This window comes from Pseudorca crassidens, chromosome 17 (assembly GCF_039906515.1).
Source record: "Pseudorca crassidens isolate mPseCra1 chromosome 17, mPseCra1.hap1, whole genome shotgun sequence".
Classification (NCBI taxonomy): Eukaryota; Metazoa; Chordata; class Mammalia; order Artiodactyla; family Delphinidae; genus Pseudorca; species Pseudorca crassidens.
Genome location: NC_090312.1, coordinates 37,039,479 through 37,052,242, shown reverse-complemented (window position 1 = coordinate 37,052,242; position 12,764 = coordinate 37,039,479). Strand labels below are relative to the sequence as shown.

Here is a 12,764-nt window from a genome sequence, read left to right as displayed (position 1 = left end):
ATTCTCTCAAGCCCTTTAATGTGAATAGCCCCTTGGTTTTCTTGAGTAAATGCTTCCTAAAGAATATTCATGTTTTCATAAGCACAGGCAATGGTTTACCTGCACTTAAGGGTCAGTTTCCTACAGAGAAAACTTTTTTTTAAATTGTTTTACAATGTTGAGTTAGTTTCTACTGTACAGTGAAGTGAATCAGCCATATGTATATATATATTCCCTCTTTTTTGGATTTCCTTCCCATTTAGGTCGCCACAGAGCACTAAGCTATACAGCAGGTTCTCATTAGTTATCTATTTTATACATATTAGTGTATATATGTAAATCCCCATCTCCCAATTCATCCCACTCCCCCTTTCCCCACTTGGTGTCCATACATTTGTTCTCTATATCTGTGTCTCTATTTCTACCTTGCAAACAGGTTCATCTGTACCATTTTTCTAGATTCCACACATATGCGTTAATATACTACATTTGTTTTTCTCTTTCTGACTTACTTCACTTTGTATGACTGTCTCTAGGTCCATCCACGTCTCTATAAATGACCCAATTTTGTTCCTTTTTGTGGCTGAGTAATATTCCTTTGTATATGTACCACATCTTCTTTAACCATTCATCTGCCAATGGACACGTAGGTTGCTTCCATGCATGACCTGGCTGTTGTAAATAGTGCTGCAGTGAATATTGGGTGCATGTGTCTTTTTGAATTACGGTTTTCTCTGGGTATATGCCCAGTAGTGGGATTGCTGGGTCATATGGTAGCTCTGTTTTTAGTTTTTTAAGGAACCTCCATACTGTTCTCCGTAGTGGCTGTATCAATTTACACTCCCACCAACAGTGCAAGAGGGTTCCCTTTTCTCCACACCCTCTCCAGCATTTATTTTTTGTAGATTTCTTGGTGATGGCCATTCTGACCAGTGTGAGGTGATTCCTCATTGGAGTTTTGATTTGCATTTCTCTAATAATTGGTGATGTTGGGCATCTTTTCATGTGTCTCTTGGTCACTACAGAGAAAACTTGGAAGCAGACACAAGTCTGTAACGACACAGCTTCCTACTGAACACGTTATTTTATGCTTGTTTATTCATATTTTTCCCCCAGCAAATATTTAGTGAGCAGCTGCTCTGTATTCACTGATATGGTGATAAGCCAAACAGTCCAGATTCTTGTCTTTACGAAAGTCATGTTTTTTAAACAGCAGTTATGCTCCTTGGAGTCATGTTTCAACCATTTCCATGTGAGAAGCGGTTCCACACTCCACATTTGAGTAATTAAATGGCCCCCTGGCCAGTTTCATGTGGCTGCACCCTGTGCAATTCCACAGGGGCCCATGCTTAGAAGGGATGTTTGTTTTAGTGCTCTGCTGTCACCATTTTGGAATTTTTACAAATTTATGAACAAGGGTCTTGCATTTTCACCTTGCACTGGGCCCCACACATTATACAGCTGGTCCTGGCTGGCCCTTATAGATGTCCTTGCTCATAAGACTGAAAACTGCTTGCAGTCTTGAAATGGCTATTTTTCCACTCACATTTCAGAAATCTCTGGGTCAAGTTTTTAATCAAAAATCAGACTCAATGTCCCAAGATGATGGCCATTGGGTTCCTTCCCCATCTCACTCCAGGAATCATTGTGCCTTTGTTGTACATCACTTGGCTCCTGTAACTCTGAAAACAAAGATCAGTCGAAGACTTGAACTTGCACTGGGGTATGAACAAGAAAATAAGGTTAAACTTAAGGAATCGCACCTCACCCCAAACTATTGACTTGATCTCTTTTTGGCTCCCCACTTGCAATGCATTTCCTTTTTCTCCCTCCCATGTCTTAGTGATGAGAGGAGTGAGCTGTTTGCCTTTGGACACCACGTGGGGCCAAAGGGATGTGGCAGAACTGGAAATAGGAATCCCTATTGACCCTGCTTTTGGCTAGACTGTGATGTAGGCACTTGGACTCTAGAGTCTTCCATGACCCTTATTCCCCCTCAGTGTCCATGACCCATTTGCTCTTTTCCCTTTTCTTAAAACCTGCCCTGTGGGAAAGTGGAAAAGAGATACTATCAACTACTTTTTATCAAAATGCAAATGACTGATAAGATTTAATGTGTATCTCTTCTCATGATATTTCAAGTTTAACTTAGTGCAAAACCCATTTGATTACACTCAAGGCTGACGAGCTGATAGGAGAATTCGAGTTCAGTCAGAAGGGCCCTGGGGCTGTGTGGGGAAGAATGCAGAGGAGATGAGAGAGGAAGAGAGGAGAAATCTTTCCCCTGCTCCTGACTCTCATTCAGGAGTAGTCCTGAAAGATCATTCCTGCCTCGAATAAAATGGAATTGCTCTGTGCTTTCGAATACGGAAGCTGTAGGCCAAGTAGAAAAGGTAAACTGAAAACCAGGTCATAGACCTCAAAGCCCAAAGAAATAAGTAAAAGTTTCCAATGGTAACTGGGGCATAAACACCTTTGTGAATTGGAATGGAAGGAGATTCGTCCTGCTGGTGCCCCAGTTAACACGCTTGTAATTGTCTGTTCTGACTCAGACTGTTCTCAAAGTGGAAGCAAGTCTATCCACAGACCTTTCTTTTTCCTGATTGTCCGTCTTCCTTACCTATGAGCCTCCTTTGTTGCTGGCAGATAAATTATGTCTCCATGTTGCTGTTGATCTTTTGACAGCTATGCCTGCAATTTAAATAAAAAACTAGCACAAAGGAGTTGACTATGATGGACCAATAGTCTAAGAATATACATTAGAGAGACAGGGCTCTTCAGTTAATTCAACAGAGTCAGCTTGCTGGAGAAAGTTCCTGGGAGCAAATGAATTGGATTATCATGACATTTTTGGCCACAATTTTGTTGTGTAAGTTTAGGCAAAGTGCAACTGTAATGAGAGACTCTAAAAAAGAGGGGGCAAATGTCATGGGGCTGAATTTATTCACTGAGCTTGGAGAGCTCCTCTGGGGGAAGAGAGGAAGCAGCTGGAGGGAGAGAAGGAAGCAGTAGGCAGTGGAGTATTAGAGTTGATTTGAGGGCCAAACTTCCTCCTTCAGGAGGAGTAAAGCAGGGTGCACAGGACCAAATAGCATGGCTGTGAGAAGAAGCCTCACCCCAGTTCAGGCCGAGTGGTAAGGGGCAGCCTGGACCTCTCATGAAGAATGGTGTGGCTTCCTAAGGGACAGGTGTTGGGGATGGGTGTCAGGGATGAGTGGCACAGAGATGGGATTGCCACATCTATTGGACACATTGTTTAGTAATCAAACGAGGCCAAAAGTTAGATGTTTTACCTTTTATAAAAGAGAGGCAAATGTGAAAATATGGATAACATCAAAAGACAGACTCAAAACGACCCTATCAAACCCTCACATATTCTTTGGGGGCATCTGAGGTTCTAGTTCCTGAATGGAACTACAGGCATGTTCCTTCTCCCTGGGGCAGAAGGCAGGGGTTTGATGGCAACAGGGACACCTAGAAGGTGTTCCAGGAATGCAGCAGAGCAAATGGACAGGTTGGATACGGAAGAAAATAAAAGAAATGCTTCACCGGGGTTGGCATGTTCACTAGGCAGGGTCATTGGGGGTGGGCATGAATTGTAGGGGGGATACTGGTTCCCTAGACACTTAGGAGTAAAATAGACCCCATCTGTAAGACCTTGACGTCTGGAGCCCCACTTTGAAGCAGGGGGTCCATTTGGGTCAGGCAGAAGTTTACAAAGTTGGAAAACCCATGCCATGAATATTTTGTGGGAAACTGTATCATCCCCAATCCATTGATCTGAAAACCACCTATTATACAATCTTTTACTCTTTTTACTCCCAATCAGAATAATAAATTCAAATCTTCCTCCTAAGATAATGTATAAAAAATGCTTAGCAGATATTTGTTACTTAGAAAGATTTTTTCAGAAATTCAAAAGCCAGTATGTAATTAAACCACAAATCAAAACTTGCACTCCCCCCTCTCGTCGATAAGGAAAGCCCACTGGGGAGGAGAGAGACATGCAGAACTCTGACCATAGTTCTTCAGTAGTTGTGGCACATGGGCTCAGTTGCTCTGCAGCATGTGGCATCTTCCCTGACCAGGGCTCGAACCTGTGTCCCCTGCCTTGGCAGACAGATTCTTAACCACTGCACCACCAGGGAAGTCCCCAAAACACCCTCTTATACAGTCCCTATTTCATGCTCCCAAGGAGCCTCTGAAAGCAGGTACCAGCATTTCTGTCTTACAGATAAGGACGCTAAACCTCCAAAACCTTGTGGCTTGCCCAGGATATCACAGCTGATTTGTGGCAGCCCTGGGACTCAAATCCTGTCTCCTTGTCCCTGTATTCTAAGACATCACTTTAATTCACAGATAACAAGCAGTATTTTAAACAACAAACTAGGATTCTGAACCTCAGGGTTCCTGTTTTTGGCCAAAGTTGAATGGGATACGTGGTTACTTATTGGGCATAAATATTCCATGTTTGTTTTGGTGACTAGGATGGGGGAGGGAGGAGGATGGGTCAAAAGTCGGCTGGAGTGGCGTTGGCTCAGAAATGTGAGACAAAGGGCATTTACTTTCTCTTACTGTGAAGCGTAGCTAGAATAGCTGCTGTTGGCAGCATCAGTCTCTTAGTAGGTTAACTAGAATTTATTGAGTATCAGTAGTATGCCACAGTCCAGAGTGCCAGCAAGCCCCCATCTAGCAACAGGACGGAGAGTGAGACAGATTTATCCTATAAATATACACGTGCGCTAGTTAGTTGCAAAACTGCTTAGAAGAAATGTCACTTAAAGGTTGTTTTCGCAATGTCTGGCACATAGTTTTTGTTCTAAATGAGTGGATGTTGGTTGAACAAAATTATCAAATGAATGAATGAGAAAGATAATGAAAAATTCCTGGGGCTTCCCTGGTGGTGCAGTGGTTGAGAGTCCGCCTGACGATGCAGGGGACACGGGTTCGTGCCCCGGTCCGGGAGGATCCCACATGCCGCGGAGCGGCTGGGCCCGTGAGCCATGGCCACAGCCTGCGCGTCCAGAGCCTGTGCTCCGCAACAGGAGAAGCCACAACAGTGAGAGGCCCGCGTATCGAAAAAAAAAAAATCCTGGAATTAAGTGAGTTCAGTGGTGAGTTGAAGAAGAAAAAGCATAGAAGGTGTATGTATGTATGTGTTGCAGGTGGTGATAGGGAGGTTGGGTTTTGTAGAAAGAAGACGATTTCTCCAGGGATCTGGGCAGCTTGCACAAAGACTCAGCGGTGGCGGAGTATAGAACAGATGTCGGAAGGCATCAGAAAGGCATCTTGGAGATGAAGCCTGGGGTTTTGGATAAGAGAGACATGGAAGAAAGCAATGGAAGAAGCTCAATCAGTAAGTAGCTAGTTGCCACATTTTCTTCTTTTCCACATCTCTGAGAGAAGCTCACAGGCATACTGCTCACGTTTGTAATGGGAATTATAATTCAGGCACACATCCAAGCCAACTAGCCTGCTCTTCTGATGCAGTTTTTACTCCATCCCCCTGTCCTAGTATCCTGTGAAACCCTGGCACAGGGTGAGAGTGATAATATGCCTTTGTATGCAGGAAATTTTTAGGGTAAACAGCACCATCAGTTTCTGAGAAGACTATACTTTGTGCAGCCTGTAAGGCACAAAACATTAGGTTTGTGAACGTTAGTTAGTCAAGCAGGACCCTTGAGCTTAATTTTAAAACAAAAGATCAAAGAAATGTCACCTTTATTATAAAGCATGAACTGTTACTACCTTATCCTTTTGTGTTCTGTTTAACAGATGTATGCCTTTATTTCGTGAAGACAAAAACCAAATTCTATTGAAATCTTCCCTCATTTCTCATATAGACTTCAATTTTCCCCACCAGAATAACTTAACAGAAATCGAAACAAAAGAAAAAGGTATTTTTTTTACGTGACATAGAAATTCTAATGGCAGTTATACACCAAAGTGGTTATTGAAGATATTTATATTTTATCTTGATGTCAAACCACGTTGTTTAGACTACTAAAGAAAATGTTTATGGGATGTGTAATATATGGTCTTCTCTAATTGCATCATTTTTCTTCTTGATAAAAATTTAAATGGGCATACAGCAGAATAACGAACGTCTATTGGACTTGGGAGGACGGGGTTTTTGTCTATGATGACTTGTTCTACCTTATAACCTTTCATATTTTATCAAACCAGGTTTGACTGTAGGCTGATTCTTCTTGATTATATTATTTAGTTCTGCCAAAATATACAGCTATTTAGAGTGCAATAATAAGTTCCTCTTATACCATAGTTCTTTGCTAGAATATCTAGTAGTATTTGAATTGGGTTCCAAATAATTGTGTTCTAGTAAGGGACTCCATGCATTCAAGAAAGCAGTATGGCATAGTATAGCACTTAAGAACATAAGCAGTGAATTGGTTAAGAAATAGGACTCTGAATTTGGATGGCCTGAGTTCAGATCCCAATTCTGCCGTTTACTATTGTGTGATCTTAGGCAAGCCACAGTTTCTTTATGTGTGGGGTGCTTATCTTATAGGGTTATTGTAAGGATTAGATGAGTATTTCTAAGAGAATACTTAGAAAAATTCTGGTCCTTAATAAGTACTCAGTACATATAAACTGTTATTGAAAAGCCTAGTCTTACTTAAATGTGGAAGATCTACCACTTATGAGTCTCTGAACTTTTTTTTAGTAACATCTTTATTGAGATATAATTCAATACCATAACTCATGTACCATAAAATTCACCCTTTTTCTTATTTGGTGATGTATCTGCAGTAAACTCTATTCATCATTGTCTTTACATATTTGGGCAGCTTTAAGCATAACTTTGTCTTCAGGGAAGGAGGGAGTAATCTCAGTGGTATTATGAAGAAGCTTCCCAGTTGACTAAGAAAAGGATAATGCTTTGCTGATTTTAAAATGCTTTATAAGAATTTTTCCCCTCTGGTTTTATGTTATGGGTATTTTACATTTCAAAATTTAAAACGTGGGTACTATGTAATGCTATGGTTATATTGTATATGATTAGTACTGTTGCTGGGAGGATATAATTGAAATTAAGCAATGGGGAATTTTTCCTGAATTATTCAAAAATAAATAGCCAGTTTGTAAAAATAACCTGATTTTTTTCCAATAAATTTCTTGCCTCTAAATTAGGGCTTAGCCTACAGAGAGACTTACCTTTCCATGTCCATGTAAACTGTCTCCTGAGCATTTCAAACATTTAAACTTTAGAATTTATACATTTGGAGTATTTCAAATGTCAATCATCTTTTTGATGGTTCAGGAGAAAATGCTGATGCTGTCTTTTTTTTTTTTTTTTTTTTGGTGAAACAAAGAAACATCCAAAATTTATTCTCCAGCAGACAGACAGCATCAGCAGGTAAAAACTACAGGGGTTTCTCTGTAGATAATACATTCACAAGGCATTATTATCTTAATAAGTGAGAAAGCCTCTGGTGTATTTTCTGTAACAATATCCACTTCACAGTGTAAACAGGTCCTATTACTGTGTTCATTTACAATTCCAGAAGGAAAGGCACAACTTGGCAAAACAAAAAAAAATTTTTTTGGATCCTAAAATCAGGTGCAATTACCGAGAGACAGACTTGAGAACAGTCCCAATCCACTTTTCCACATTGAGGGGCAAAGACTTCACCTAGAAATGTGGGTCTTTCTTTCTCCTTCCTTGTTAAATCCTCAAGAGTAAAGCTTCATTGTCTGCTTAATATCACATACACAAAAGGGGGATTAAGAAAAAAAGAACCACAACAACATCTTGAACTTCCAGCTGCTCCACGAATACATCAACTCTTAGGTTTACAACAGGGCCTAGGAACACTTCAGCGGTCATCAAATAAGAAAATAGAGACTATAGCTACAAAAATAACACATGAATGATGTAGATAAATTAAAGCTTTCACACCCAAGACTTGCCTGTTCCAACTTGGTAGCCTTCATGCAATACTCAGAAAAAAAAAAATCTTCATAATTACTTGGCATAAGTCACAATCAAGGAACTTCTGGTACAAATTAGTATAAGAAGTTATTAGTATATAATAAGAAAACATGCCCTTCTGGTGAGCTTGTTTCTTCAAGAACGGATACCCAGCTCTTCAGAGTAGGCACTGGTGAACTAAATTAAGTCACCTGAGATTCCCTGCTCAGGTGCTCCTCTCTCCTGGTTTTAGGAAGAAGAAGGGCATCTGGAAAGCATAGGGAGGACCTTGGCACTCTTGGGGCTCCAACTGAACTGCATTTAAATAAGCAGCAACACACATGTTGACTCTCTAAGGACTAAAATCCGTCCACTTTAGGGCATTCTACTTAAGCTTCCAAGGTTGAAAAAAAATTTGGAATTCTACAACCTTGGTTTAAAAAAAAAAAAAAGTACATTCAAAAAAGAAGAGAAAAATGGGTGTAGTGTTGGGAGAATACAAAACAGGTCCCTAAACAGACGTCCATTTACCAGCATACAGTCACCCCAGAAGTAAGTACACAGTACCCACCTACCCACTCCCAACCCCCAAACAGGCAAAACAGTTGTCTTCTCCATGGTGGTTCAACACCTTCCAACTTGAAATAGGTGACAGTCTTTGGAAACAGTTACTCTAGGTTGTACAAAGGTTTTATGTATATAGTTTGTTGCAAGTAACAAAAGTACTCTGCAAGACTCGCTTCTTTCCAAAATTAAAAAAAATTACTAGTCTGTATTTGTTTTAGTATGATTTTTTTTCTTTTTGTTTGTTTGTTTTTGCAAAGCAGCATAGCAACATTGTGACTGTAGGATGTGCCTGAGGTTGCGATCACAACTCAAAACATTATTTGCACATCAGGAAGAAAACTGGAGGAGATGGGGATCTTTAAGGAAAACAAACAAAAAAGGTACAGTTCTAGAGAGGTCATTGCACTGCTCCTTCGACGTGCGCTCTCCTGTTGCGTAGCTGGTGGCCATCTTGTTTTCCTCCAGGAAGTGAGGGAACTGGTGTTTGGGGATGCTGTCGGCAGCTCCCGGCTTCTCCATCTCGGCACTCATGGCCGACTGGGAGCCGTCCATCTTGGAGGTAGCAGTGTTATTCACCACGGACCTGGCCCCCAGCGACACTGGGAGGGTGGGAACGCCACCACACTGGATCACGGAGATTTCGTTGGTCTTCATGGCCAGGTCACCGTTGAGCATAGTGGTGTACTGGTTCCACACAACAGGGTCCACCGTCACTGAAGGGGCCAGGATTTCCTTGGGAAATATCTCGGGGACCCTCTTTCCGTCCGTTCCTAATAGAGCCATGGTGTTCTCCATGGCCAGCTTCCTGCCACGGCGTGCTGAGCTCTTGTTGGCCCCATGCGTCATATAATGGACCTTCAAGTTGCCTTTGGTGGTAGAAGCTCGCCCACAAATGTTACACACGAAAGGCTTCTCCCCAGTGTGAGTCTGCTCGTGAATCTGAAGCGCGCTCGCAGGTGAGAAGTTCTTCCTGCACCTTGTGCAGCTGTGCTGCTTGGCCTGTCTTCGGGGCTAGACCGCTAACAAGGGTGTCATACCTGCAGGCATGGTCGCAGGACCAACAAATGCACCAGGAACTTCAACTTTGACATAGGTTGGCTGGGCTCAGATAAATGTCGGTGGGCCACTGCTCTGACCTTTCATCTCCGTGCGGCTGTTCTCGGAGCTGTCCACTTTGCCACCAGCATCAGGAGACTTGGACTTGGCACTCTCCGCTTGGCTATTGGCTGGGGAGACTGCCTGGAAGGACGTGGTCTCCAGGACATCTGGACCTCGGCTCAGATACTCCTGGTCCCCCATCACCGAGGAGGAAGAGTCGTTGGTCAAGCCATCACTCTCCACTGAACCATTTTCTCGGCTGCTCTGTCGCTGCAGGACAAGACCAGCGAGACCCGCCTTCCCCAGGGCATCTAGGGAAGCCACTGAGGCCAGCCCTAGAGTAGGTGATGGCGAGTGGATGCTGGGAAGGGGCATGGGGAGCTTCGAGGAGCTGCTGGGGCCTCCTGGGAGCAGACTTCATCTACATCGATGCTCTCAACATCATCATGACAGACAATGCTTGTACTGACATTTTCATCGACCATCATTGGCTCGGGACACATAAAGTCACAGGGATTCTCCGGCAGAGGCGTGTTGGGAATCTGACCACCCGTGTGCATCTGAATATGCTGCTGCAGCATGACCGCGTTGGTAAACTTCTTCTGGCGGATGGGGCACGAATGCTGCGTCTTTATGGACGTGTTGGTCCAGTGCACCCCAAAGTGCGTCTTCAGGTTGCCTTTGGTGGAGAAGGCTCAATCACAGATCTTACACTGGAACAGCCTCTCCCCGGTGTGGGTGCAGTAATGCATTATGAGGGAACTTTGGCAGCTTAAGACACGGTGGCATATGAGACATTCATTGGGATCGGTGGTGGTCTTGTTGATGTTCTCCACCAGCTGCTGAAATTTCAGGGTCTCTGACCCCAGCTCAGGTGTCCCACTCCCTTGGAAGCCACCAACCCTCAGGGAATTATGGTTTAACCTCACCCCGGGTAGGATGGATCCATCCTCACTTTCCGGAGAAGGCCTGGGCTGCAGATTGTTGGGCAATGGGCCACCATGAGGTCCTTGGGGTTAGTCCCCAAAGAGAGATTCTGAGGTAGCCCTACATTGGGGGTCCCCATCGCAAAGATGGGCTCTCAGAGAGATTCGTCTACGGAGACAGGGCCAGAGAGCGCGTAGGGAAGGCCACTGCCTGCCGTCATCTTGTCATGAACTTGGCAAACAGCTGGGGGTTTGCCTTCACCTGGGGATGCCGATGAAAGTGCACCTTGAGGTCGTCCTTGGTGGTGAACCAGTGGCCGCAGGCAGAGCACACGAAGGGTCTCTCTCCAGTGTGGGAGCGGAGGTGGATCTGCAAGGAGCTATCAGTCCCCAAAGCCTTGCTACAGTACTTACACTTGTGCTTGTAGAGGACTTTGTCCTTGGGTTTGACATGTACTGGGGAGACACTCGGTGGCTTCCTTTCCCTTTCTTGGACGGGTCTAATGCCACGGCGGAGAAGGGGCTCTGGAAGAGCACAGAGCCTGGGGCCTGAGGTAGCAACACCCCCGAGGGGCGCGACAGGACACTGGGGAGCACCTGGGTCCCATCTGGCTTCAGGGAGAAGGGCGTTAGCACCGGGGACGCGGAGCTGGCAACGGAAGGGATGCTGGTGTGAGGTAGCTTGGCTGGTTTCAAGGTGTTCAGGGGGCAAAGCTGGGCTCCCCGCTTTCCGGATGAGTAGAGCCACAGCCGCCGAAGCCTGCTGGGACACGTGGCCGCCCAGCGTCTTCAGGGAGTCGGCTCCGGCCACGCCGCTGGAGTGGAGGGCGTGGGAGGTCCACAGGTTCACCTGCATGCAGATCTGCTCCGCGAGCTGGATCGGCTGCTGCTGCAGACACAGGATCTGCTCGAGGACCCAGGGGATGCTGCTGGCGCCGGGCAGCAGGGCTGGGGGCGCGTCCGCGCTCCGCCGGTTCACGGCTGCCTCGGTGCCCCGTAGTGCTTGATGCGTGACATTGGTGTTGGCCACTTTGCCTTTGGGTAAATAGCTTATGTCCTGAGGTGTGGGTGGCAGGGCGGCCTCCGTCTTGAAGTACACGACGGACTCTGCCCCGGCTTCTCCTTCGTGTCCCCTGAGCTGCCATCATCCTCTCTGTGACCATCCTTCCTGCTTGGGCTGTGTGACTGGTGGCTCAGCACAGCCCCGGAGAAATCTTCTGAAGGCACCGGCCCCTCGCTGTCGTTCATGATGAGGACAGGTGGATGTTTAGTGCGATTTTTCTTATGGTCTAAGAACTCTGAGAAACTGAACAACTTGGCACGGCGTTTCTCACAGATGTGAGTCTCCTCCCGCCGAGGCCTCTTTATCCCTGCTCGGTCCACAGTCACGTCATCGCCACCCCCTGGGGAGTTCATTGGAGCACCCGGCTCCCCCGCCGCCGGCGCCGCGTATGCACGCTCCGGGGCCCCCTGCTGCGGCTGCTGTCCTCCTGGTCGCCCTGGTCCTCCTCCCAGGTGATGTGTTGCGGTTTCGCCTGCTTGGCGCCTCAACGTGGTGCGAGCATCGGGGCTCCTGGAGAGCCGCGGTTATTTGCCCACTCTGCCACAAATTCCTGGAGCTGGGAAATTCGCCCCCCTTCGGCAGGAACGCGCATGTCCCAGTAAATTCCTGATGCTGTCTTTAAGTTCTTAATTTGTGTGGTAGGTAGAATAATGCCTCCTCAAATATGTCTGCATCCTAATCCCCATTGAACGTGGCACATTACATGGCAAAGGCGAATTAAGATTGAAGATGGGGACTTCCCTGGTGGTGCAGTGGTGAAGACTCCACATTCCCAATGCAGGGGACCCGGGTTTGATCCCTGGTCAGGGAACTAGATCCCACACACATGCTGCAGCTAAGAGTTCGTAGGCCACAACTAAGGAGCCTGCAAGCCTCAACTAAGGAGTCTGCCTGCTGCAACTAAGGAGCCCTGGAGCAACCAAATTAATTAATTAATTTTTAAAAAAGATTGAAGGTGGAATCTAGGTTTCTAATCAGCCAACCTCAACATAGAGAAATTATCTTGAATTATCCACATGGGCACAATGCAATCACAAGAGTCCTTAAAAGTAGAAGAGGGAGGCAGAAGAGGAGACAGAGTCAGAGAAAGAAATGTGACAATGGAAGTGAGTCAGAATGATGTGATGTGAGAAAGGCTGAACCTGCTGGCTTTGAAGATGGGGGGAAGGGACCAGAGCCAAGGAATGTGGGCAGCCTC

General features: G+C 45.4%; 1 pseudogene; it reads right to left on the bottom strand.

Moving 5' to 3' along the window:
- Positions 1 to 1,568: 1,568 nt before the first annotated feature.
- On the bottom strand, positions 1,569 to 12,158 carry LOC137210066 (sal-like protein 4 pseudogene; annotated as a pseudogene).
- Positions 12,159 to 12,764: the final 606 nt, after the last annotated feature.